The sequence below is a fragment of the Lepidochelys olivacea genome (assembly GCF_965140295.1).
Source record: "Lepidochelys olivacea isolate rLepOli2 genome assembly, chromosome: 7".
In the NCBI taxonomy this organism is placed as follows: Eukaryota; Metazoa; Chordata; order Testudines; family Cheloniidae; genus Lepidochelys; species Lepidochelys olivacea.
In genome coordinates this window covers 83,180,359-83,205,818 of record NC_140417.1, presented here as the reverse complement: position 1 = coordinate 83,205,818, position 25,460 = coordinate 83,180,359, and the positions used below count along the sequence as shown (strand labels likewise).

The following is a 25,460-nucleotide window of genomic DNA, read 5'->3' as shown; positions in this document are numbered from 1 at the left end:
AACGTAAATGCATTTATTGGGGAAACTGAGGCACATAAATACTTTTAAAGTTATTAGTTGTTTTGTTACAGCCCTTTCTGGTTTTTGTCGTGGAGGTTGTTTGCCTGGTTTAGGAGGTTACAAGGGCAATATTTTGTCCAGGGATTATGGACTGTTATTGCTCACCAAAGGGCTTTTCATTTCGCTCGAGGCCACCACATGAGGAACAGGGTTTGTTTTTTGGGGGATTTATGGAAGGTTTGGGGCCACCCACCAGGTATTTTGCTGTGGCCCTATGGCATTTATTTGGACTATGCACTGCCCCCACGGCTTCTTTTATTCAGCCTTGAGCCACGCTGTGGCTTGGGCCCCATCGGTAGCTTGAACCATTGAGAGCCTTTGGAGGTACTTTCCCTCTCCATAATTGTAATTATCCAGATAATTTCATTGACAGATGGAAACCTGGATGGTCCAGGCAGGTAGCTGGTTCACAACTGTGGCCCACGATGCCACAACCAGAAACCCAGGAAGAAACATATGTTTTGAGCTGATTGGGATGTGCCCATTTTAGTTTACCGGGTAGCTGAAGCTGGTACACTACTGGGGAGATGCGGTTTACAGTGGAGTACGGACCCACCCATTTAACGTTTAGGGTGTGGGCTGCCTTTCCCAGTTTTTGCAACATTACCTTGTTTTTAATTTTCCATCCCCGGGTGTCTTTAACGATGAGCCCTTTGCGTTTGGCCTTTTTCTTATTTAAAGCAGCCTTTACTGCTTTCTGAGTTTTACAGAGCTTTCTCCTTAGCTGGGTGATATACCAACCGTTTGGTGAATTGGCAAGTAAATTTCCCTCCCATTTTCACAGATTACCCCACATTATTGGATGAGCAAAAAGGATATGGTAGGGGGTGTATCTGGTACCTAGGCGGTTAGAATTGCGTAAGTCTGCCAAAATAGTCAGCAGCTTTTCGGGCCAATTCATTCCCGAAGCAGAGCACATTTTATAGGGGGCATTTTTAAGGTTTTGGTTTTGCATTTTCACAGTGCCGCTGCTTTGTGGCCGATAACTGGTGTGTATTTGTTGCTTGATGTTTAGGGCAGCAAGCAAAGATTTAAGAACCTCTTCCACAAAAGGCCCCACCCCCGACCCAAGCCAATAATTTGGGCTGTGCCATATTGGCAGAAGATTTTTTTATAGAGTTTTTTGGCCACCACGACTGCCATATTAACCCGGGTTGGGAACGCTTTTGATTAGGCTGAAAACACATTAATGATTAGTAGGAGGTATCTAAACCCTTTTTCTGTTGTTTGTAGCAGATGAATAAAATTTATTTGCAGATGGTGCCATACCTCTTGGGTTTTTTGCCTCTGTAAAATGGGGAACTGAGCTCCTCATTTTACCTGGGTGCACTGAAGACATTCCTTCACAATTTGTTGCATTATTTATTTTTGTTTTGGCCACTGTGCCACTTGCTTCACTTTGAACAGGGTTTTTTTTAACCCCCTTATGTGCCCACTTGTGCAATTTTTGAACAATGTTTTTCTGCTTGGCGGTGGCTAGTTTTGTGACCAATGCCGCTACCTCACTTGAAAGATTTTGAGTTAGTTTATTTGTTTGTTTTATTTATGGAGTAATTTATTGTTTTGATGGGCATGCGATTTTACCCAAGCAATGGAGACCTCCCCCTTTTGTGCTTTATACAACGCCATTATTTTTTGCCACTTTTTTTGATGGGCTTACGGTTTGCAGTGTTTTAATAATTTTTTCTAATAGAACATGTACGTTGATACCCCCTGTACCACATACTTATTGTTTGCTACTAGATAGCTCATGAAGTTCTTCCCCAGCTGACTTTTATATTTTAGAACCTGGAGCACTGCCTTTATTTTGGCATTTTGTGCTGAACCATGCGCCAAGTTTTTGGTGAGGCTTACTTCCCCCCCACTCAAGGCTGCCCACTGGACGTACCGATTTTCTTGGTGGAAAAAGCAGGATTTATCTGTAAACCATAAGTGGTTAGTTGGGGTTGTTTTTGAAGGATTAAAAGGAGGTCCCATTCTCAGGCAGCTTGTGCGTTTCTGCTCTGCTACCTTACAGGAATGCTTGGCGCCATGCTGAGCAGGTCTGGGGACTGCAGAGTCTTCGATGCCACCACCCTTTAGGTGAGGAACAGTGTTCACTGTGCCAAGCAGGTGTTCGAGACTGAACTTATTTTGGACCCAGCTAAGATATATTTTAGGGCGGTGTGTGGGGTTTGCAGTATTATTGGCGGCCCTTCGGTATATGCTTGGAAAGCCTGCACCTCCCACACCATCGCCAAGCACTCCTTTTTACAGGGGATATATTTTATCTCCGGCTGTTGCAGCACGTGGGAATTATATGCAACTGGGATTAGCCAGCCCTTTGCATTTTTTTGGAGGATGGCGGCCCCCAGCGCCTCCAGACCACATGACAGCCGAAGGTAAAAGAGCTTGGCAGCTTGGCCCTTGGAAAAGCAAGGGCCAGGGCTCACAAGGCCGCTCACTTCAATGCTTTAATGGTGTTTTTTTTGCGGCTTTTTCCAGCATCACCGCACCTCTTCTTTGAGCAACGCCCATAAGGGGCGAGCAAGGGTGGCCAAGCTGGGAGTGTGATTTTGAATAAAATTAAAGCCCCCCAAGATGATGTGCAATTGTTTTTAATTAGTGGGCTTTTTCATCTTACACCATGCACGACCCTGTTTGCCTATGAACATTTACTAGCCTACCCTTTTCCCCCAGGGTGATACCCAAGGTGATGACTGACCGCTGGACCAATTGCACCTTTTTTTAACGACACCCTGAACCCAGTCTTTTAATTTTAATGAGAACCGTCCTGGTGATATTTTGCAGCTGGGGTTCTGGTTCCCTGTGCACCAACAAATTATCCACGTACGAAATGACGTGGCAACGAACCTTGGGGGCAATTTGTCCATCATGGCCACCACATGCTTGTGGCCAATGGAGGGGGCACTGTGAAATTCCATGGGGACTTGCGTGAAGGTGAACTGCTTTCCCCTAAACTGAAACACAAAGCGGTCCTGAGAGGCAGGAGTAAGGGGCAAGGCAAAAAAGCAATTAGCCAGGTTAATAACCAAAAACGATTTGTTTTATGGCTGTACATGGAGCAAGAGCTCTGGCATCAAGGCGACCACCGGTGCCATTATGGGGGTGCTTTGGTCTTCAGGGAGCATGACTGCGGAGACTTACAGTAGACACAAATGGAAAGGGGTGCAGGGAAAAGCTACATTTGGTTTCACTTTTTTTTTTTTTTTTTTTTTTTAATAGGATGGGGGTGGAGGTTTCCTCACCTTTGCTGGTTCTCCTCCTCTTCCCCATGCCCTAAGTGCTGCCAACATGAAAAAGACCCTGTTGTGATACCTCACAGTCCTCTCTTGACTGCCTCACCTGAAACCTGGATCCCTCCACGCCCGATCTGCCAAACAGAACTAGAAGGCTGCTCTTGCCACTGATTGTCCTGGTATCAGAAAGGCTGAGAAACACTGTTCTAAAGCACTTGTGCCCTATTAAAGAGGAAACACTTCATAACTGGGAGCTTTCACTGCACTTTGGTCTGTTCCAAGAAAGACTAAATTCCCTGGGGTCTGACTTAAGAATTCTAATACATGACTCCATTTCACTTTCAGTCAAGAGAACGGGGAATTATTTCCTTTGCTTCTCAAGACAGAGGCTTTTGCCATGGGCAATTACACGATACTAGTGTTACATTTACAGCTGGGCATAGGAACAGTCCAACTAGAACAGTTAAAAAGTGCGACTCTATCTGTAGAATTCTTCTTTCCCAGAAAGCTCACTAATTTCTTTGCTTTCCAAAGTAACAGATCATTCTGAAGATCTCTCTCCTCATATGAAGATTAGGGAGAAGGACCCTATATTTTCCAGCTAATTTGAAATGCGTGGTGGGCAGGAAAATGGAGGATTAGATGTCTGAGTTGATTGATATAGTTATGCCATTGACACAAAAGACTAAACAAACCACCCAACAGTAAAGACGAGGAAAAGGATGTTTAGGCTGAAGAACACCACCTTCTCCGTGCTAGTGTGTCTCGCTCAGGAATTCCTATTTTGGTTTGTATTATGTTAAACAAGCAAATGGAAAGATTAAACTAAACATTAATATAAATCTGATATTAACTCAAGCTGCACATCCTTGCTTGCAGAGGAAGGAGTGCGTTGCATTGCTGAGTGTATGCTGTGCACCCTGTCAATGTGGTCTGGAAACACACATTCAAGATGTGTGTGTAAATTGGAGAACTGCATCACATCATCACTGGTTTACGCAACTGTAAACTGCATTTCTCATGAAGTGTTTCCCAGTCTGGGTCTCTCTCCCTTTAGAAGAGTTCAGCTGGCTTTGCAAGCTGTACCAGCATTTAGCTTTGAATTCAGCTGAAATTCAACCCTAATTAGTCTGCTGTGGCCAAACACTTTAACTTAAATCTGTTGGAAGCCAACTATTCCTGCAGCCTGCACTGGTCTGGAGCTGGACGCTGTAAGAGGCTTTGTGAGGTTTTAGGGGACATGTACTGTCCGCTTCACATGGACTGAGGGAGGATGTAGAAGTAGAGCCAGGATCTGAGTTACGCAAGTGCCTAGGGGCAGATTGGGATAGGTGGGTTTTGGGGGCCACCTCTGGTCTGACATCCCTTCCTTACCTTAATGGATATTGCAGGGCCCAGCCCTGTGTGGCTGGATCCCTTTGTGTTGCTGCCTTTACAGTTCAGTTTTGCTCCTTGCTATGATTTCTGGATAGCTCCATCCAGAAGCAGAACCAATCATGTCATGGCTATGCACTCTAGGGCGCACAAAAACAGCTCAGTTGGACGGTAGAGATGGCAGCTGCATATCAGGCCCTAGCACAGACATACCTAAGCCTCACATAAAGTGAGGCAGAGGGATCTCTGGAGCCACTGACCTACCCTTAGTGTTCCCCCTCATCTAACATCACCAATGGGCAGAAGCTCTTACAGTGTCCTTCGCACTCCAAGGGCTCCTGCATAATTCCTGTTGTGAGGGTATCTAAGCATGAGAGTTACAGAGGGATCTGAGGGAGACAAGGAGAAAAAGGGCATTTAGTGTGGAGGGGACTGCATCCTAGAAGGGAAGGAAAAAGGGAGAGATGCAGGGGAAGCAACTGTAAAAAAAAAAATGGAGAAAACAGACAGAAAAAGGAAATACAAAGAGAGTAGCTGGCAATAAAATTAAATAGATGAATAGACTGTAGAGATATTATGGCCTGCATCCAGTCCATAACGTCTTGTTGAGCTAGAGCATCTCTTTTAGAAATGCTCCAATCTTGATTTTAAGTGATGGAGAACCCACCACTTCCCTACATACGCTGTTCCAGTTGTTATTCCCCTCACTGTTAAAAATATGTACCTTCTTTCTAGTCTGGATTTGTTTAGCTCCAGCACAGTTCAACAGCTGGATGGAAGATGAAGCTAATGCGCTAAAAATGGACATTGCAGCTCAGGTTGTTGCTCAGGCTTTCAAGAGCCCCGGGCTCGAAAGCCTGAAGTGCAGCATCCACACTGCTAGTTTTAGCACACTAGTTGGAGCAGACTGACTCGTGCCGGGGGCTCGCTCACTACTGCAGTGTAGGCATACCCTGGAAGACCACAAGCAAATAAAAGAGAGCTTCCTTCCAGCAAACTGTAAAGTGAAGGTACCGGGGCAGCTACTTGAGGGCCTGAAATTATTTCTTAATTGCTGGAATGGCTTCTGGCTTGTCACATGTTTTATTTTACACCTAGTCTTAGAGTTATATGTTACTGTAATATACATTTGTTCCTGGGATGGGGTGGGGTGGCTGTGTACATGTAGATGGGGAGAATACTTTCAGTTGTGTAGTGTTTGCAAGAGACAGTATCACTATCTTGGAAGTTCTTGTCTGTGTATGATGCAGCAAGACAAATACATGAACTATAATTTCCCTTGGAAACCAGTTTAGACAGATCAGCACTTGGATTAATAAAATGTCTGTGAAGAACACAGCTCCCTTCCTCAACAGTGCAGCTACCTCCAATGGTGAATCACTTCTGAGACCTTTTTAAAGAGTCCTTATCTTCTTCCTGATTGCTGTTTGGACTAATTCCTGTCATGTGATGAACCAAGCATAGAATAAAATTTTAACTTATCTAGTTTGATATTGCGGTGTATCTAAAATTCCTGGAGACTAAATGCTTAAGCAAAGTCCTGCTCTCTGCCATGATCCGTGCAACATGGAGATTCTGGGTCTGACATGCCATTGCCTCTGGGCTGGATTACCCAATAGGCAGACTAAGCATGTGCTTAGGGCACCAGCAAAGCAGGGGGCACCAAAAAACCCGAGCTTTTTGAAAAAATTTGATATTTGATATTTCAAAAAAAGCATCGAAGTAGTCATCATGGAAAAAAATCAGAACTTTGTAAGACTTCCTTACACTCCACTACACACTCTTTCCTTGTTTTTCTGTTCTCTTATTACTTTTCCCCACCTAAACCAGGGGGGCATCCTACTAACATAGATCGAAATAATGCGAGGAAATCAGATCCTGTCATGTATTGCAATAAATTTGTTTTATTATTGATATATTCTTCTGAGTTATGTACTTGATTCGTTTTTTTTTCTTTCTTATGAAAACGCTGCCAACATGTCAGGGCATTATCAAGGAATGCAGAAGAAGCTTTTAGAACAGAACAAATATGCCATATTCATATCTTGTGCTGCACACTCTCAATCTGGTTGGCTTCAGTGCTGTTGATTGTTGTCCAGTGGCAGTAAGTTTTTTCTCTACAGTCCAGTTACTTTATACATTTTTCTCTGCCTCAACACACTGATGGGAAGTTCTTAAAACATATTTGGGCAATGATCGTGTGTTGAAATCTCTTTCTAATACTCGCTGGCAGGCACATGCAGTGGCAACAAGTGCAATTCTGGAGTCTACTCAAAGATTGTGGATGCATTAGAAAGTACAGCTGAAGACCAATCACAAAAGGGAGAAACTATATGAGAGGCAGAAAACGTTGCAAACAAGATGCAAGAACTAGAGTTTGTATTCACATTGACCATGTGGAATGAAATTTTACAACGCTTTTACCACACAAGTCAAGCCCTCCAAGAAAAAGAATTGGATTTGAAAATACGTGCAGACCTCTGTCAATCATTAGCAGACCACTAACAAACTTTGAGGAATGATGTCGAAAGATCTGAAGACATATCAAAAGATATTTTGCCAGATACTAACTACAAAGAAGCCCAGTCCCACAAGCGAATCAGGAAAAACAAGCAAATGGTAGCAGTGCAACAGAAACAGCACTAGAGACAAATTTTGCATATCTACTTACTACACTATATAGTGTATACTTACTACGCTTACTACTCCCTCCTCAGGCCCTACGCTACCAGCACTCCCAACTATCTTTGAGACACCACTGACTTCCTGAGGAAACTACAATCCATCGGTGATTTTCCTGAAAACACCATCCTGGCCACTATGGATGTAGAAGCCCTCTTCACCAACATTCCACACAAAGATGGACTACAAGCCGTCAGGAACAGTATCCCTGATAATGTCACGGCAACCTGGTGGCTGAACTTTGTGACTTTGTCCTCACCCATAACTATTTCACATTTGGGGACAATGTATACCTTCAAACCAGCGGCACACCTATGGGTACCCGCATGGCCCCACAGTATGCCAATATTTTCATGGCTGATTTAGAACAAAGCTTCCTCAGATCTCATCCCCTAATGCCCCTACTCCACTTGCGCTATATTGATGACATCTTCATCATCTGGACCCATGGAAAAGAAGCCCTTGAGGAATTCCACCATGATTTCAACAATTTCCATCCCACCATCAACCTCAGCCTGGACTAGTCCACACAAGAGATCCACTTCCTGGACACTATGGTGCTAATAAGCGATGGTCACATAACCACCACCCTATACCGGAAACTTACTGACCGCTACTCCTACCTACATGCCTCCAGCTTTCATCCAGACCATACCACACAATCCATTGTATCGTAGAGCTTGGCTGTAGACAACCGCATTTGCTCCAACCCCTCAGACAAACACCTACAAGATCTCTATCAAGCATTCTTACAACTACAGTACCCACCTGCTGAAGTGAAGAAACAGACGGACAGAGCTAAAAGAGTACCCAGAAGTCACCTACTACAGGACAGGCCCGACAAAGAAAATAACAGAACGCCACTAGCCATCACCTTCAGCCCCCCAACTAAAACCTCTCCAACGCATCATCAAGGATCTACAACCTATCCTGAAGGATGACCCATCACTTTCACAGATCTTGGGAGACAGGCCAGTCCTTGCTTACAGACAGCCCCCCAACCTGAAGCAAATACTCACCAGCAACCACACATCACACCACAGAACCACTAACCCAGGAACCTATCCTTGCAACAAAGCCCATTGCCAACTGTGTCCACGTATCTATTCAGGGGACACCATCATAGGGCCTAATAACATCAGCCACACTATCAGAGGCTCGTTCACCTGCACATCTACCAATATGATACATGACATCATGTGCCAGCAATGCCCCTCTGCCATGTACATTGGTCAAACTGGACAGTCTCTACGTAAAAGAATCAATGGACACAAATCAGACGTCAAGAATTATAACATTCATAAACCAGTTGGAGAACACTGCCATCTCTCTGGTGACTCAGTTACAGACCTAAAAGTTGCAATATTACAACAAAAAGACTTCAGAAACAGACTCCAATGAGAGACTGCTGAATTGGAATTAATTTGCAAACTGGATACAATTAACTTAGGCTTGAATAGAGACTCGGAGTGGATGGGTCATTACACAAAGTAAAACTATTTCCCCATGTTTATTCCCCCCCCCCCCCCACTGTTCCTCAGACGTTCTTGTCAACTGCTGGAAATGGCCCACCTTGATTATCAATACAAAAGGTTTTCTCCCCGCCCCTCCCCCGCCACTCTCCTGCTGGTATTAGCTCATCTTAAGTGATCACTCTCCTTACAGTGTGTATGATAACATCCATTGTTTCATGTACTCTGTGTATATAAATCTCCTCACTGTATTTTCCACTGAATGCATCCGATGAAGTGAGCTGTAGCTCATGAAAACTTATGCTCAAATAAATTTGTTAGTCTCTAAGGTGCCACAAGTACTCCTTTTCTTTTTGCGAATACAGACTAACACGGCTGCTACTCTGAAACCTACGCTATAATTGATACACTTGAAGCTCATATGAAGAGAGGTGAAGTGTACGAAGAAGTATCAAGTAGATTTTCTTTTCTAAAGAAAAAGATTTTCTTTTCTAAACTATATGGACCTGACTGACAGTATTCACAAGGGTCCCAAAAGCTAGTTGACTCATACCTTGTTGACTTGAACATGAATCTCTGTGGAGAAGTATGGCAGTTCCACGGTTATATGCGCGCAAAGTTTAATGAAACAGGAAAAATGAAATTCAGTCACATTGATCTTCATGACACAATATTGAAAGACGGAATACAATGTGTATTTCCAAATGTAGAGATCGCACTACGTATTTTTCTAACATTGATGATTACTAACTGCTCCGCAGAATGCTCTTTTTCTCAGCTGGAAAGAATAAAAAACCCTCAGAGAACAATAATGTGTCAGGGCAGACTTGATTCACTTTCCCTCTTGTGTATGGAAGCGGACATGCTTCGTTGAGTCAGCTTCGATAAACTTATCCAGAATTTTGCAATCAGAAAATCTAGAAAGAAGCTATTTTAATATCAGCATACATGTAAGTTTTGTGTCATTTCGAAAAATAAAATTTTATTTTACAGTATAGTATTGTTTTTATTTTGAATTACATCTGGGGGGCACCATAATCTTTTCAGTGCTTAGGGCCTCTAAAAGTCTAAATCCAGCCCTGCATTGCCTTGCATCATGGCACCTGTGCAAAATGAGGGCAAAATCCCACCAAAACATATGGCAGCATTTTATACCCACTTTTCACTTATATAAATGAGTGAACAATGTACCCTGTGACCCTACTGCCACATGAGCGGGGGCAACTCACTTTCAAGTTGTGGAAGATTTGACTGCTGACACTATGCCAAATTCACCCCTGGGATATTTCCCATAAGACTTGCTAGTCATGCCAGTGATTCCAATTCCACTGACATTCTTTACTGAAAAGCCAAGCGCAGCTTTGTCACTCTGTTCAAAATGCTGGGAATTGACAATGTGTCCCACTGTCCCTAAATCTGTAGCCTGAAACCAAGGGCTAGTCTACACTAGAAGCACTACATTGGTGCAGCTGTAGCGCATCTGGTGAAGACACCCTATGCCGACTGGAGAGAGCTCTCCCACTGGCATCATTACTCCACCTCCGTGAGAGGTGGCAGTGACTGGGCTGTGTAACTAATGTAAAAAGGACAGGAGGACTTGAGGCACCTTAGAGACTAACAAATTTATTAGAGAATAAGCTTTCATGGGCTACAGCCCACTTCATGGGATGCATAGAATGGAACATATAGTAAGAAGATATATATACATACAGAGAAGGTGGAAGTTGCCATACAAACTGTAAGAGGCTAATTAATTAAGATGAGCTATTATCAGCAGGAGAAAAAAAACTTTTGTAGTGATAATCAAGATGGCCCATTTAGACAGTTGACAAGAAGGTGTGAGGATACTTAACATAGGGTAATAGATTCAACATGTGTAATGCCCCAGCCACTCCCAGTCTCTATTCAAACCCAAGTTAATGGTATCTAGTTTGCAAATTAATTCAAGCTCAGCAGTTTCTCACTGGAGTCTGTTTTTGAAGCTTTTCTGTTGCAAAATTGCCACCCATAAATCTTTTACTGAGTGGCCAGACAGGTTGAAGTGTTTTCCTACCGTTTTTTGAATGTTATGATTCCTGATGTCAGATTTGTGTCCATTTATTCTTTTGCTTAGAGACTGTCCGATTTGGCCAATGTACAGGGCAGAGGGGCATTGCTGGCACATGATGGCATATATCACATTGGTAGATGTGCAGGTGAACGAGCCCCTGATGGCGTGGCTAATGTGATTAGGTCCTACGATGGTGTCACTCGAATAAATATGTGGACAGAGTTGGCATTGGGCTTTGTTGCAAGGATAGGTAGTGTAAAGGTACAGCGTAGTATCTCTTTAAATACTGCCCTCTAGTGTGCTAACTGTGTTCTGTGTTTTAGAAGCCACTAGAAACTAGTTGGAGCAGCAATATATATGTGGCTAGGCCTTGTGTATTTTGTACATTTAGGAAACAGTTATTTGGGGCCCAGTTGTACCCATGGGGTTTTGACATATTCTTCATTGTTCTAAGAGTAAAAGACATGATGGGGAATAAAAGAGGAAGGAATCCCAGGCTGTGGCATACCATTAGAGCCACTTGAACATCCACAGGGAAATGGATCAGTGTCAGCTACTCTCCCTTCCATGAAGAGAATGATTGCTTCACTCCCAACCACGGGGTTAGACACAGATCCACAGCCACATCTCACCCCTACTCCACACTGAGACACAGGGGGCCCACACAGACCTGTGCTCCACATTGCAGACATCACTAGCAGCTGCTTTTAACATAAGGGGAAATTCTCACAGGTGCTGTAACATTTGTGAACTGTGATAATGCAACAATACTGTGTGCATTCCAGAGCCCCTTCCATCCACAGACCGTAAAGCACTTTACACACACACTAATGAATTGAGCCTCACGATCCCCTCTGAGAATGGGAAGTATCATTTTCCTAACCTTACACATGGAGAAACTGAGGCACAGACAGATTCATTGACTTGCCCAAGGTCTGTGGAAGAGCCAAGAACAAACCCAGATCACCTGAATCCCAGTCCTGCACTTAACCCACCAGACACTACTTCCTTTAATGAATTAAGTATTGCAATCCTCGGTGCTGTTACAACTGCCACTACACATAGTATTTACAGCAATGGCCCCAAACACTGTAGTGACACTTACACACTTTTGCAGGCTGTTGTGGTTTGAATCATTACTGTGGCCTATCTCTATGCTGGTAATTAGCAAAGCAAAACGTATCGACTGACATCTTGATCAACCTCCTCTGTGCACCAGGCTATAGGATTTCATTGTGAAAAGCATCTCTGACTAGCATATAGCAATGGTTCTCAACCAGGGGTATGCGTATCCTTGGGGGTACCCAGAGATCTTCCAGGGGGTTACTCATCTAGATATTTGCCTAGTTTTACAACAATCTACGTAAAAATCACTAGCAAAGTCAGTACAAACTAAAATTTCATACAATGACTTTATACTGCTCTATATACTATACACTGAAATGTAAGTACAATATTTATATTCCAGTTGATTTATTTTATAATTATATGGCAAAAATGAGAAAGTAAGCAATTTTTCTGTAACAGTGTACTGTGACACTTCTGTATTTTTATGTCTGATTTTTGTGACCAAGTAGTTTAGTGAGGTGAAACTTGGGGGTACACAAGACGACTCAGACTCCTGAAAGGGGTAGAGACTAGTCTGGAAAGGTTGAGAGCCACTGGAGTACAGCAAATGCTTTATTTGTATTCTTTTACAGTGTGAAGCTTGGTAATTGATTCTATTGTTCTAATTTTTCCAAGATATAGCAAACCAGGGGTTAATTCTGGGCCGTGTTCCTTACATCCACTTTTTAGAAGCGTTTAGCATAAAGTTTCATATCATTATCCCCTTTTCTGATAATGCAGCACTTCAGCTCTGTGACGGGGTGGGACTCACCCCTGCAGCGCCTCCTGCTGGTTGTTCAGGGAATTAGTGTTTCCAGCCTCTGGAGCGCCCTCTGCAGGCCAGTGTCCTGCTTGCCGCTGGGCCCCGAGTCCCTCCTGGACCCTGGTGTCCCTTTCACGCCGGGGTGCTGCCCCCTGGCAGTATCCTCACAGATCTGGGTCTCCCCCCCCCCGGGGACCCCCACCCTCTATCCCCGCCTCACCCCAGTCTTTGGCTACTGCCAGTCACCATCTAGCCCCTGCTCCCTGGGGCAGACTGCAGTATAATTGCTACTCATCATCGGCAAGGAGGGCCTGGACCTGCTGCTTCTGCCTACCCTTGGGCTGCCCTCTGCAACCCCAGTACCCTTCTCCTAGGCCTTCATCAAAGCCTGCAGCCTGGGGGTTTCTCAGGCCAGAGCTCCCCAGCCCTGCTCCACTTTAGGTACCCTGCTTAGCTTCTAGCAGTCAGGCCCCTCTCTCTCAACGTCTAGAGAGAGACTGTGTCCTGGCCCACTGCCCTCTTATAAAGACCAGCTGGGCCCTGACTGGGGCATGGCCGCAGATGTGGTTGTTTCCCCAATCAGCCAAGGCTCACTGCTTTCCCTAGCAGCAGCCCTCTAGCAGCCTCAGCCCTCTCCCAGGGCTGATTTCAAGCCCTATCAGGGCTGGAGCGGGTAACCACCCCACTACAGGAAGGAGAGGTCAGTCTGTTCAGGCTGCCCTGCTGGCTGGAGCTCTCTCCCTTCCTGGGCTGCTACTGCTGTTTGGAGCTCCTTCCCTGGGCTGTTGCTGCTGGCTGGCGCTCCTCTACCTCCTCTCGCTCCATGCTTGCCCCTCTGTGTAGGCCATGAAGATCTTTTAGGGGCCTCACTGGAGGACGGCAGCAGGTTGGCTGCCACCTCCCCCTCTGCGCTGAGGGAAGAGTTGCGCCGTTTCCTGCTGGACACCTGTGGCTCAAAGGGCAAGGTGCGCCTCACCCTCCAGTGCTGGGGGGACTTCCACTGCATCCTCTGGGCCATGAAGGGCCTTTTGGGGGAGAGGGACCGGGAGGCAGGGCCTCGTGGCCTACGGGTGGGCCCATAAGTTCCGTGACTCCCTGATGACCTTTGGGGTTGAACATGAGTTGTTGCGGGGCCTTCTGGAGGCCGTCGATCACCCTGCCCGTGAGGATTCGCCCCAGCCCTCTCTATGAAGGACACCATTTTTGCTATGCTGAACACCAGGGACTGTAGCGTGGGTCTCTGCAGGAGTCAGGTGCTCTCCTTCCTTCGGGAGAGGGGGTACTCTGTGATCTTCCTGCAGGAGACTCACACGGCTCCAGCCGTCAAGGCTAGCTGATGGCTGGAGTGGGGGGACGAGGTCTACTTTAGCCACCTCGGCACCCGTTCGGCTGGGGTGGCCACCTGTTCTCCCCCGAGCTATGGCCCAAGGTGCTGAGGGTAACTGAGGTCATGCCGGTTGCCTGTTGCACATCCGGGCCTGCGTGGAGGGGCTGAGATTAAACCTGGTCAACGTTTACGCCCCGAACGCAGGCCAGAAACGAGTGCGTTTCTATCGGCAGGCGTTGGCCTTCCTCGCCACTCTGGATCCTCACGCATGCCTGGTCCTGTGTGGGGATTTCAACACCACCCTTGAAGACCGGGACCACTCAGGAGTCGAGACATCCCAGGCAGCCGCTGGCGTCCTCAGGGAGATCGTGGACCATCACTCTCTGGTGGATGTCTGGTGTGACTACCACCTGGACGACAACGTTACCTTTACTTATGTCCGGGTGGAGGAGGATCGGTCGCGCCACTCCCGGTTGGACCGCATTTATATTTCACGTTTCCATCTGGCACGAGCCCACGCCTCCGGCGTTTGGCCAGCCCTATTCTCGGATCACCACTTGGTGACCGTGACAGCCTCTCTCAGTTCGGAGAGGCCGGGGCCAGCCTATTGGCATTTCAGTAACAGCTTGCTGGAGGACGTGGGCTTCGTGGCATCCTTCTGGGAGTTCTGGCTGGCCTGGCAGGGGCAGCGGCAGCAGCAGTGGCATGCCTTTCCCTCGGCGAGGTGGTGATGAGATGTGGGGAAGGTGCACGCATGGCTCTTCTGCTGCGACTACACCTGGGGCGCCACCTGGCGGAGGGATGCGGTGATAGGGTAGTTGGAGCGGGAGGTTTTAGAGCTAGAGAGCCGTCTCACCTCCGGCCCTGAGGATCCACTCCTCCGCACAGTGTACCTGGAGAAGTGGGAGGAGCTCCGGGCCCTGGAGGGCCATCGCGCCCGGGGTGCTTTTGTTCGATCCTGCATCCGCCCCCTTTGGGAGATGGATCGCGACTCCCACTTCTTCTAGACCTTGGAGAAAAGGAGGGGGGCCAAAAAGCACATCACCTGCCTCTTGGCAGAGGACGGGACCCCCCCTCACAGATCTGGAGGAGGTGCATGGAAGGGCCAGGGCCTTCTATGCTAGCCTTTTCTCCCCAGATCCAACCGATGCTGATGCCCGCAGGGTGCTCTGGACCAAACTCCCGACGGTCAGCACAGGTGACCGAGACTGGCTGGAGCTGCCTCTCTCTCTGGCCGAGCTCTCGTAAGCCCTCCGTCACATGCCCACTTATAAATCTCCGGGCATGGACGGGCTGACCTTGGAGTTCTATCACGTGTTCTGGGACGTCCTTGGCCCGGACCTCGTTATCGTCTGGGCCGAGTCTTTGCAAAACGGGGTCCTCCCTCTCTCGTGCAGGCGAGCTGTGCTTGCTTTATTGCCGAAGAAGGGGGACCTCCATGAACTACGGAATTGGCGTCCCATCTCGCTCCTCAGCACTGACCATAAGGTCGTAGCAAAGGCCATCTCGCTGCAGCTGGGGTCCGTGCTGGCGGACGTGGTCCATCCCGACCAGACCTACACCATCCTGGGCCAGACCATCTTTGACAACTTGTATTTGGTCTGGGACCTCTTGAAGCTGGGGCGTAGGGATGGTCTGTTTTTCGCCCTCCTGTCCCTGGACCAGGAGAAGGCGTTCGACAGGGTGGACCACAGGTATCTCCTGGGCACCCTGGGGGCATTCAGCTTTGGGCCCCAGTTTGTGGGCTTTCTCCAGGTGCTGTATGCTGACGCGGAGTGTCTGGTCAAGCTCAACTGGACTCTGACCGAGCCGTTCAGCTTCGGGCGGGGAGTATGGCAGGGGTGCCCCCTCTCGGACCAGCTGTATGCTCTGGCGATCGAGCCCTTCCTCCTTCTCCTCTGCCAGAGGTTGACGGGTTTGGTGCTTTGGGAGCCGGAGCTGCGGCTGGTCCTGTCGGCGTACACTGACAACATGCTCCTCGTGGTCCAGGACCCAGATGACCTGGTGTGGGTGGAGGCCTGCCAACCCGTTTACTTGGCGGCCTCCTCCGTCCGGGTCAACTGGATCAAGAGCTCTGGCCTGGTGGTCAGGGACGGGTGGCAGGTGAGCTCCCTCCCACCCGCGCTTCAAGCCATCCAGTGGAGCGCAGGTCAGCTGCTCTATCTTGGCATTTATCTATCCACCACACATCCTTCTCCGTCAGAGAACTGGCAGGATTTGGAGGCCAGGGTGGGTGAGCGGCTCCGGAGATGAACAGGACTGTTCCGGTGTCTCTCCCTGCGAGGGAGGGTGCTGGTGCTGAACCAACTGGTCCTGTCCATGCTCTGGCACTGACTCAACACCCTGAGCCCTGCCCCGAGGATCCTGGCCAGGCTCCGAGAGGATGGCTCTGGAGTTCTTTTGGCCTGGGCTGTACTGGGTCTCTGCAGGGGTTTTGAGTCTTCCCCGGGAGGAGGGAGGACAGGGCCTGGTTTTCTTGCACAGCCAGGTCCATGTCTTCTACCTCCAGGCCCTGCAGAGGCTCCTTTACAGTGCAGGTAGTCCGGCGTGGAGCATGTTGGCGCACGCCTTCCTCCGCCGCCTCCGAGGGCGCCGATATGACCGGCAGCTTTTTTTTCCTCCATCCGAGAGGCCTTCCGCGAGACCTCTTCAAGCTGCCGGTCTTCTACCAGGACCTCCTCCGGACCTGGAAGCTTGTTTCAGCTACCAGGTCATTAGTGGCCACCGAGGGAGCGGACCTCCTTGCGGAGCCCCTGCTACACAACCTCGATCTCCGTGTGCAGGTGGCGGAGTTCCCCTCGATGTGTCGGAGGTTGATCCTGGCAGAAACCACCAGAGTCGGAGACCTCCTGGACTACGACAGGGGGGATTGGGTGGAGCCCCACGCGCTCGGACGACTCATGGGGCTTTCCACCCTTCCAACCCCTAGGCGTGTACTCCAGGAGGCGAAGGCCACCTTGTCACCCGATTCTCTCGCTTTCCTGCGGCGAGCCCTACAAGAGGGCGTTCCTCACCCACCCCTCACCCCTGGCCCTCCGGACATTTTTCTTGGGCCCCCGTTCCACGAGCCCCCCCCCCACTCCCTGCAGCCAGTCCGGTTTCGAACCGTGCCCAGAAACCATCTGTACACGCTCGTGCTCCATACATCCTCACCCTCGTGTCCCGCCCCGACACCAAATGGCGGGACTATCTTCCACCTAAAGAGGGTGAGGAGCCCCGGTGGGCCAGCCTTTATTCCACCTTGGTCCCACGGCCCACCAGGGACATTAGTTGGCAGCTCCTTCATGGAGCCGTGAGCACAGGCGTGCACCTCGCACGGTTCACCCCTATACCTGAGGCCTGCCCCTTTTGTGGCGTGAGGGAAAACCTGGTGCATGCTTATCTCGAATGCACCAGGTTGCAGCCCCTATTCCGGCTCCTCCAGAACCTCTTGTTGAGGCTCTGGCTGCACTTTTCCCCCACACTTGTTCCTCTTTGCACACCCTATCTGTGGCCCCATGAAGTCGCGAGACCTCCTCGTCAACCTCCTCCTGGCTCTGGCCAAAGTCTCCATCTATAATACCAGGAGGAGGATGTTAGATGAGGTGGTGCTCTGCGACTGTGGGGCCTATTTCCGTTCCTCCCTAGTTTCATGCATCAGGGCAGAGTTCCACTGGGCAGCGTCCGCTGGCTCCCTCGACAGCTTTGAGGAGCAGTGGGTGCTGTCCAGGGTTCTCTGCTTGGTGTCCCCATCCGGCATCCTCATTTTGAACCTCTGACCTTCACTCAGATCCCTGTTTTTCATTAGTTGTCCCCCGTAATCAGTTGGTCCCTGGGTCCAGTGGTCCCTCCTGCTAGGCTGGGGGAGGGGCCTTTAGCAGTGGGTGGGCTTGGGCCCGCTCACTTCCCGGGTTTTTCAATACGACCCTGCTACAAGCTCTTATATTAAATGACACCTTCTGGTCTGGAACTGTGCTGCAGCTTTTCTATTAAATGCATTTTTGTCCATGCTTTCGTCATGATCACATTGTGATGATAAACCACAGCCCATCTGGATTCTGCTCACTAACAGTTTTTTTTAAATAATATTAATGATATCACAAAAAGACTGCAAACTAATATATGTTCTTTAAAGGCAACACTTTTTCGAGTTTTTATTCCAAACTGTAGGCTCTTCACAGAGCTAGGTCTGCATTTTTATTTCATTTATATCTGCTTTCTCGGCCTATTGAATATGGAGAGTGGCAAACTATTTATTTTGCAGGACTGGAAGGCTCTGGAGTTAGTCTTTGTGGGCTAGATTGTAACTTTACAACCTGTCTGGGGTAAGGGGTAGTGCATAGCTGCACTGCCATAGGAACTGTCTGGGCTCCAGACCAGAGAAGGCATTCTGACTCACTAAGTCACCTGTCCACCCTTGCTTTACGGGAGGACTAAGTTATATCCCCATTTTTTGTGGAGCAGCTTATTCCCTCATGTGCCAAGCCAGCTTCTTTGGCCACCCAATTCCCTGCCCTCTCCTACCATGTCTCTGTGCACCTGTCCACAGCAGGGAGTACCAGGTGAGTAGACCCTACAGTCCTCGCTGCCCCAGACACTCCGTCTGAGGAAGGCTAAGCAGGAGGGGCAAAATGGACAAAGAAGGGGCATGATAATTTCACCCTGTAGACATAATTAAAGTCTTATAACTGACTTTCTCAGGAACCTTGTGACCTTCTGTGCTTGGGGAAAACTAGCTTCTGAGTATAGTATATACTACGACTAGCCAGTGTTAGTGTGATACTGCCCTACTCCATTTATAAATTTACAAAGTTATTGCTGTTTCTGAAGGGAGAACAATACATGTATGGACTATAATTAATTTCCTTTTATTGTCTAACAACACACTTTGGGCCCAATCTCACATTGAAGTCAATGGCAAAATTCCCATTGTTTTCCAATATAAGCAGGCTCAAATTTTGGCTGGTTTGTGGGGAGGAAGGATGGGGAAGGTCTGAGAGTAGTAGGATACCTGGGTTCTGCTCTTGGCTCTGCTCCCTACTTGGTGTGTGGCTTTGAGCAAGTCATTTAACCTGGATTTGTGCTGGAAATGGCCCAACTTGATGATCACTTTAGATAAGCTATTACCAGCAGGACAGCGGGGTGGGAGGAGGTATTGTTTCATGATCTCTGTGTGTATATAATGTCTTCTGCAGTTTCCACGGTATGCATCCGATGAAGTGAGCTGTAGCTCACGAAAGCTCATGCTCAAATAAATTGGTTAGTCTCTAAGGTGCCTCAAGTACTCCTTTTCTTTTCACTTGAAGAGAGTGACACTTCCCTTATCTCACAGAGTATGTTCACAGCTTGCATTAAATCGATGTTTGCAAAGCACGCTGAGATCCTGCCATGTGCTGTATAAAAACAAACTTGTATTACAATGGACCGCATGATCATATTTATGTAACCTTGTCCAATCCCTCCGCTTTCTGTTCTCTCCCTCACTTGGTATTTCGAATCTGAGACTGTCAGATATAAGGACCATGTCTAACTATCTGTTCTACAAGGTCCCTATCAGATCTCTGGGCACTGTAAATAATAGTAACACTATTAAAGGAAGAGCTAATATTTTGCTGATCAGGACACACTGATCAATAGCATCGCCTTAGTTTAACTTCAGTCATGCTGCGGGGGGAGTGGCACTATATGTGAAAGAAAGCAGAGTCAAACATAGTAAAAATCTTAAATGAATCAAACTGTACCATAGCACCTCTATGGATAGAAATGCTATATTTGAATAATAAGAGTATGGCCGTAGGAAATACACTACCAACCACCTGACCAGGATTGATATGGTGATTGTGAAATGCTCAACCACCTGACCAGGATTGATATGGTGATTGTGAAATGCTCAGAGAGATTACAGAAGCTATAAAAATAGAAAACTCCATAATAATGTGGGATTTCAGCTATCCCCATATTGACTGGGTGCATGTCCCCTCAGGATGGGATGCAGAGGTAAAGTTCCTAGACCAGTGGTTCTCAGACTTTTGTACTGGTGACCCCTTTCACATAGCAAGCCTCTGAGTGTGACCCCCCTAATAAATTAAAAACACTTTTTTATATATTTAACACCATTTTAAATGCTGGAGGCAAAGCGGGGTTTGGGGTGGAGGCTGACAGCTCAAAACCCCCCCAGGTAATACCCTCATGACCCCCTGAGGGGCTCAATCCCCAGTTTGAGATCCCCTGTTCTAGACACCATTAATGATACTACTTGGAGCAGCTAGTCCTGGAACCCACAGGGGAAGACACCATCCTTGATTTAGTCCAAAGTGGAGCACAGAATCTGGTCCAAGAGGTGAGCATAGCTGAACCACTTGGTGTTGGTGACCATAATGTAATTAAATTTAACATCCTTGTGTTGGGGGGCAGGGAGTGGGGAATACCAAAGAAGCCCAACACAGTAGCATTTAACATCAAAAAGGGGAACTACACAAAAATGAGGAAGCTAGCTCAATAGACGTTAAAAGAAACGGTCTGTGATACAGCAAGATCAGGGAGAGTGGGAGAGAGGAGATATATAATCCCTAGGCTAATTAAGGGGTGGTTCCCAGTAGACTAGGGAAGGTTACTACAGGTTAATTGGAGCACCTGTAGCCACTTAAGGACCAGCAGGAACCTAATAAAACCCCCCTGCTTCAGGCAGATAGGGTGGGAAGGAGAGACTTTGAAGGTGTGTTGCTGAGAATTGAAAGACCAGAGAACCGGAGGATGTGAGACCCTGCCCCAGCAGAGTAGGGAGACTCCCTCCCCCAGCCTCAGGGGTAACCCTACCCAAGGGGGACGAGGGTAAGAATCCTGCAGGGGTTGAGAGTGGCTGGGGCTCAGAGTGAGGAGCAAACCCAGACCCCTTCCCTTCTCTACCATCTTCCTGGGCCACTAGTGGGGCCCTTGGTGCCCCAAGAGCCGGGGCAAGGGGTGGTGTCTTAGCCCCCACCCACCCACCCAGAAAAGTGTGGGACCCACCATACCAACATTGGCCATTTTGTCACAAGTTATAGGAGTTAAATGCCTGCAAGCTGCATGGAAACATTTTAACACCATAAAAGAGACTCAAATTAAATGTATACCCCAAATATTAAAAAAGATAAATAAAAAATTAGAGGACCAAAAAATGCCACCATGGCTAAACAGAGTAAAACAGGCTGTAAGAGGCAAAAACACTTCCTTTAAAAACTGGAAGTTATATCCTACTGAAGAAAATAGAAAGGAACATAAACTCTGGCAAGTCACGGGTAAAAGTATAATTGGCAGGCCAAAAAGAATTTGAAGAGCAACTAGTAAAAGACTCAGAAACTAACAGCAAAAAAAATGTTAAGTACATCAGAAGCAGGAAGCCTGCCAAACAATCAGTGGGGCCAAGGACAATCGGGAAGGAAGAAAAGGCCATTGTGGAGAACCTAAATGAATTCTGTGCTTTGATCCTCACTGCAGAGGATGTTGAGGGAACTTCCCACACCTGAGCCATTCTTTTTAGTTGACAAATCGAAGGAACTGTCCCTATTGCGGTGTCACTAGGGGAGGTTTGGGAACAAATTGATAAATTAAACCATAATAAATAACGAATACCAGATGGTATTCACTCAAGAGTTCTGAAGGAACTCAAATATGAAATAGCACAAATACTAACTTTGGTATGTAACCTATCATTTAAATCCAATTCTGTAACAGATGACTGGAGGATAGCTAATGTGATGCTAATTTTTAAAAAAGGCCCAATAGGCAAACCTGGCAATTACAGGCTGGTAAGCCTAACTTCAGTACCAGGCAAAATGGTTGACACTATAGTAAGGAACATAATTATCAGATACATAAGTGAACATGATGTGTTGGAGAAGAGTCAACATGGGTTTTGTAAAGGGAAATAATGCCTCACCAATCTATGAGAATTCTTTGAGGGGGCCAAACACGTGGCGGTAATAGGAGGCTTGGAAGGCCAGGTGACCTAGTCGTCAGAGTACTTCACTTCTAGTCCCCTGGTCAAGATACCTCAGCCTTTAAGGCAGGGAGGGTAGGGGGATCCAAGCCCTTCCACTCCACCGTGTCCCAGCCCAGGGCAACCTCTGGGTTGGGGACCTTCCAGCGGCAAGTCTATGCCCACTGCCCTGGGCTACTTCCTACCGTTGTCCCTTCAGTTTGGGGCATGGCCACTATAGTCCAAGTTGCTGTCTCTAGTAGTGGGCCCTGGGCAGCATCCTGCTGCGGTCCCAGATTCCTCCAGCCTTAAGTCTGACAGGGTTGGAACCCCCAGAAGGTCTCTGCACTTCTGTCACCCAGGTTCCTCTTAGGCTGGGTGCTCCTAAGAATCTTTCTCAGTCTCTGTTGTCCAGGAAGACAGGGTTTGTTTCCTGGTGGCTTCCTTGGCTAGGCTGGTGATCCATCCCTCGGGTAGGGAGGCAGCTAGCTCCTGCCTCTTTGCCAGTCAGCCTCATACTGAGCCAGGCTCCATACTTTTCTCTCCCATCCAGATCTGGCATTGCTGCTGTCAAGGTTCCTTCCCCACTCTGAACTCTAGGGTACAGATGTGGGGACTTGCATGCAAGACCCCCTAAGCTTATTCTTACCAGCTTAGGTTAAAACTTTCCCAAAGTACAGACTTTGCCTTGTCTTTGAACCATATGCTGCCACCACCAACCGTTTTAAACAAAGAAAAGGGAAAGAGCCCACTAGGAGACGTCTTTCCCACAAAATATCCCCCAAAGCCCTACACCCCCTTTCCTGAGGAAGGCTTGTTAAGAATCCTCATCAATTTGTACAGGTGAGCACAGACCCAAACCCTTGGATCTTAAGAACAATGAAAAATCAAGCAGGTTCTTAAAAGAAGAATTTTAACTAAAGAAAAGATAAAAGAATCACCTCTGTAAAATCAGGATGGTAAATACCTTACAGGGTAATCAGATTCAAAACATAGAGAATCCCTCTAGGCAAAACCTTAAGTTACAAAAAGACACAAAAACAGGAATATACATTCCCTCCAGCACAGCTTATTTTACCAGCTATTAAACAAAAGAAAATCTAATGCATTTTCTAGCTAGATTACTTACTAACTTTACAGGAGTTGTAAGGCTGCATTCCTGATCTTTTCCCTGCAAAAGCATCACACAGACAGACCAAACCCTTTGTCCCCCTCTCCAGATTTGAAAGTATCTTGTCCCCTCATTGGTCATTTTAGGTCAGGTGCCAGCGAGGTTACCTTAGCTTCTTCACCCTTTACAGGTGAAAGGGTTTTGCCTCTGGCCAGGAGGGATTTTGTAGCACTGTACACAGAAAGGTGGTTACCCCTCCCTTTATATTTATGACAGCTGCAAATATAAGGTTGGGCTAGCTGGGCCCACAGGCTCTCTTTAACCACTAGTGTGCTGGCAGGCAGTTTCTCTGCTTCACGACAGTGGATAAGGGTGATCCCAAGCATATAGTGTACTTGGTCTTTCAGAAAGCCTTTGACAAGGTCCCTCACCAAAGGCTCTTAAGCAAACTAAGCAGTCATGGAAGGAGAGGGAAGGTCCTCTCGTGGATCAATAACTGGTTAAAATACAGGAAACAAAGGATAGGAATAAATTATCTGTTTTTAGTATGGAGAGGTAAATAGCAGCATCCCCCAGCAATCTGTACTGGGACCTGTGCTGCTGTTCACCATATTCATAAATGATCTGGAAAAAAGGTGAGGTGGCAAAGGTAAACAGTGAGGTGGCAAAGTTTGCAGATGATACAAAATTACTCAAGATAGTTAAGTCCAAAGCAGACTGGGAAGCGTTACAAAGGGATCTCACAAAACTGGGTGCCTGGTCAACAAATTGGCAGATGAAATTCAATGTTGATAAATGCAAAGTAATGCACATTGGAAAACAATCGCAACTATACATATAAAATGATAGAATTTAAATAAGCTGTTACCTCTCAAGAAAGAGATCTTCGAGTCCTTGTGATTAGTTTTCTGAAAACATCCACTCGACGTGCAGCAGCTGTCAAAAAAGCGAACAGAATGTTAGGAACCATTAGGAAAGCGATTGATAATAAGACATTAAATATCATAATGCCATTATATAAATCTATGATACACCACAGCTGGAATACTTTGTGCCATTCTGGTCACTTAATCTAAAAAGATATTTTAGAAATGGAAAAAGTACAGAGAAGGGCAATTAAAATGATTAAGGGTATGGAACAGCTTCCATATAAACACAAATTAAAAAGACTGGAACCATTCAGAGATGACTAAGGGGGATATGCTAGAGGTCTGTGTGACAGGTTGGATCACAGAAACCCCCTTGGGAGCTGCCACCTGATGTGCCAAGACTACTTCTACTACTGCTTTCCTGCCGTGGTAGCTTAGGATTTCAGTGCCCTGCCTGGTTTGAGCCAGACCCGCTAGCCTGCTGCAAACCCAGACCCAGGTCTGAACCACATCCCCTAACAGCTGTGGGCTTAACTGAAAGCAGCTTACAGAAGTGTTCCTGTCTTCAAACACTCAGATGTCCAACTCCCAATGGGGTCCAAACCCTAAATAAATCCTTTTTACCCTTTATAAGCTTTATACAGGGTAAACTCATAAATTGTTTGCCCTCTATAACACTGATATAGAAGTATGCACAGCTGTCCCTCCCCCCCCCGGTATTAATACATAGTTAGGGTTAATTAATAAATAAAAAGTGATTTTATTAAATACAGAAAGTAAGGTTTAAGTGGTTCCAAGTAGTAACAGAAAGAACAAAGTGAATTACCAAGCAAAATAAAATAAAACACGCAAGTCTATGTCTAATCAAATTAAATACAGATAAAAACTTCACCAGTTCTAGTAAGCTCTCTTTTACAGAGTAGTCTGCTTCTAGTCTGGGTCCAGCAAGCACTCACACCCCCTGTGGTTACTGTCCTTTGTTCCAGTTTCTTTCTGGTATCCTTGGGGGTGGAGAGGCTATCTCCTTAGCCAGCTGAAGACAAAATGGAGGGGTCTCCCACGGGCTTAAATAGACTTTCTCTTGTGGGTGGAGACATCCTTCTCTCTCCTATGCAAAGTCCAGCTCCAAGATGGAGTTCTGGAGTCACCTGGGCAAGTCACATGTCCATGCATGACTCACAGTTTTTACAGGCAGAAGCCATTGCTGACATGGCATCTTGAATGTCTCCAGGAAGACTTCTTATGTGGATTGGAGCATTCCAAGATGCATTGTTCCTTAAGTGCTTCTTGATTGGGCACTTAACTTTGCAAATTCTTTTCTCCAGGAACTGACCAAATGTTCTACCAAGGTTATTTAGAAATCAAGCCAGTACAGAGCCAATATTCATAACTTTGAATACAAAAATGATACATGCATACAAATAGGATTAATAGATTCAGTAGATCATAACCTTTACATAGATATGTTAC

The 25,460-nt window shown here is 46.9% G+C and overlaps 1 long non-coding RNA gene across 1 annotated transcript in view; it reads right to left on the bottom strand.

The window, feature by feature from the left end:
• The window catches only part of LOC311523996, a 30,107-nt gene extending 5,054 nt beyond the window's left edge, over positions 1–25,053 (bottom strand). Inside the window, exons 1-2 of the long non-coding RNA XR_014712459.1 lie at positions 24,883–25,053; positions 23,990–24,057 (exon numbers count right to left, since the gene is read on the bottom strand). This is a non-coding gene — a long non-coding RNA (uncharacterized lncRNA). The remainder of the gene's footprint in view (positions 1–23,989; positions 24,058–24,882) is intronic.
• Between the last annotated feature and the right edge of the window lie 407 nt (positions 25,054–25,460).